The sequence below is a fragment of the Ornithorhynchus anatinus genome, chromosome 12 (assembly GCF_004115215.2).
Source record: "Ornithorhynchus anatinus isolate Pmale09 chromosome 12, mOrnAna1.pri.v4, whole genome shotgun sequence".
Classification (NCBI taxonomy): domain Eukaryota; kingdom Metazoa; phylum Chordata; class Mammalia; order Monotremata; family Ornithorhynchidae; genus Ornithorhynchus; species Ornithorhynchus anatinus.
In genome coordinates this window covers 1,706,521-1,709,128 of record NC_041739.1, presented here as the reverse complement: position 1 = coordinate 1,709,128, position 2,608 = coordinate 1,706,521, and positions in this window count along the sequence as shown.

The window sequence follows — 2,608 nt, the reverse complement described above, 5'->3', positions numbered from 1 at the left end:
TCCCAGCTCCGCCACTTGTCGGCTGGGTGACCGTGGGCGAGTCACTTCACTTCTCTGTGCCTCAGTTCCCTCATCTGTAAAATGGGGATGAAGACCGTGAGCCCCACGTGGGACGACCCGATTCCCCTATGTCTACCCCAGCGCTCAGAACAGTGCTCGGCACATAGTAAGCGCTTAACAGATACCAACATTATTATTATAGGTCTTGGGTTCGAATTCCGGCTCCGCCACTCGTCTGCCGTGTGACTTCGGGCGAGTCACTTCACTTCTCTGGGCCTCAGTGACCTATTCTGTCAAATGGGGATTAAAAGTGTGAGCCCACGTGGGGCAACCTGATCACCTTCTATCCCCCAGCGCTTAGAACCTGGCACATAATAACCGCCTAACAAACATCATCATTATGATCACTATTGAATGCCAGGTGGGACGGGGCCCGATGAGCGTGGCTCTCCCCCTGCCCAGCCCTTAGCACGCTGCCCGGCCTGCAGGAAATGCTTCAAAACTCCCCGTAGGGGTGTGTGTGTGTGTGTGCGCGCATGGAAAAGGGGGGGTGGCACCGAGTGGGGCCTGTGGGCGAGTGGGGCCTATAGGTGAGGCGGATCTGTGGGCAAGTGGGGCCTGAGGGAGAGTCGGGCCTGTGGGCAAGTGGGGCCTGAGGATGAAGTGGGCCTGTGGGCGAGTCGAGCTTGTGGGCAAGCGGGGCCTGAGGGCAAGCGGGGCCTGAGGGCACATGGGGTCCGAGAGCAAGTCGATTAGACCGTGCGCCCGTCAAAGGGCGGGGACCGTCTCTATCTGTTGCCCACTTGTCCATTCCAAGCGCTTAGTCCAGTGCTCTGCACAGAGTAAGCGCTCAATAAATACTACCGAACGAAGTGTGGCCTGTGGGCAAATGTGGCCTGAGGGCGAGTGGGGCCTGTAGGCAAGGTGGGCACGTGGGCAAGTGGGGCCTGTGGGCGAGTGGGGCCTGTGGGCGAGTGGGGCCTGTGGGCAAGGCAGGCATGTGGGCTGGTGGGGCCTGTGAGCAAGTGGGGCCTGAGGGAGAGTCGGGCTTGTGGGTGAGTGGGGCCTGTGGGCGAGTGGGGGTTGAGGGCCAGTGGGGCCTGAGGGCCAGTTGGGCCAGATGGTCCTGTGGGCAAGTGGGGCCTGAGAGAGAGGAGGGCTTGTGGGCAAGGTGGGCCCGTGGGCAAGTGGGGGCTGAGGGCAAGTTGGGCCTGAGGGAGAGGAGGGCTTGTGGGCAAGGTGGGCCTGTGGGCAAGTGGGGGCCGAGGGCAAGTTGGGCCTGAGGGAGAGGAGAGCCTGTGGGCCAGCGGGGCCCGTGGGCAAGATGGGTCTGTGGGCGAGTGGGGCCTGAGGGTGAGTGGGGGCTGAGGGCAAGTGGGGCCTGAGGGAGAGTCGGGCTTGTGGGCAAGGTGGGCCTGTGGGCAAGTGGGGCCTGAGGGAGAGTCGGGCCTGTGGGTGAGTGGGGCCTGTGGGCGAGTGGGGGGTGAGGGCCAGTTGGGCCAGATGGTCCTGTGGGCAAGTGGGGCCTGAGAGAGAGGAGGGCTTGTGGGCAAGGTGGGCCTGTGGGCAAGTGGGGGCTGAGGGCAAGTTGGGCCTGAGGGAGAGGAGAGCCTGTGGGCCAGCGGGGCCCGTGGGCAAGATGGGTCTGTGGGCGAGTGGGGCCTGAGGGTGAGTGGGGGCTGAGGGCAAGTGGGGCCTGAGGGAGAGTCGGGCTTGTGGGCAAGGTGGGCCTGTGGGCAAGTGGGGCCTGAGGGAGAGTCGGGCCTGTGGGTGAGTGGGGCCTGTGGGCGAGTGGGGGGTGAGGGCCAGTTGGGCCAGATGGTCCTGTGGGCAAGTGGGGCCTGAGAGAGAGGAGGGCTTGTGGGCAAGGTGGGCCTGTGGGCAAGTGGGGGCTGAGGGCAAGTTGGGCCTGAGGGAGAGGAGAGCCTGTGGGCCAGCGGGGCCCGTGGGCAAGATGGGTCTGTGGGCGAGTGGGGCCTGAGGGTGAGTGGGGGCTGAGGGCAAGTGGGGCCTGAGGGAGAGTCGGGCTTGTGGGCAAGGTGGGCCTGTGGGCAAGTGGGGCCTGAGGGAGAGTCGGGCCTGTGGGTGAGTGGGGCCTGTGGGCGAGTGGGGGGTGAGGGCCAGTTGGGCCAGATGGTCCTGTGGGCAAGTGGGGCCTGAGAGAGAGGAGGGCTTGTGGGCAAGGTGGGCCTGTGGGCAAGTGGGGGCTGAGGGCAAGTTGGGCCTGAGGGAGAGGAGGGCTTGTGGGCAAGGTGGGCCTGTGGGCAAGTGGGGGCCGAGGCCAAGTTGGGCCTGAGGGAGAGGAGGGCCTGTGGCCCAGTGGGGCCTGTGGCCCAGTGGGGCCCGAGGGCAAGATGGGTCTGTGGGCACAAGTGGGGCCTGAGGGCGCGCAGAGGCCTGTGGGAGCTCCGACGGCCGCGGCTCGGGGCGCGCGGCGCCAGGGGGCGGGGCCTCGCGCTCCCCGCGCGCCCATTGGCCGGCCGACGCGTCCGTCACACCGGGGGGGGGGGGGAGGGAGGGAGGGAGGGAAAGGAGGGAGGGAGGGAAGGAAAGGAGGGAGGGAGGGAAAGGAGGGAGGGAGGGAGGGAAGCGTCCGACGGCTCGGCTC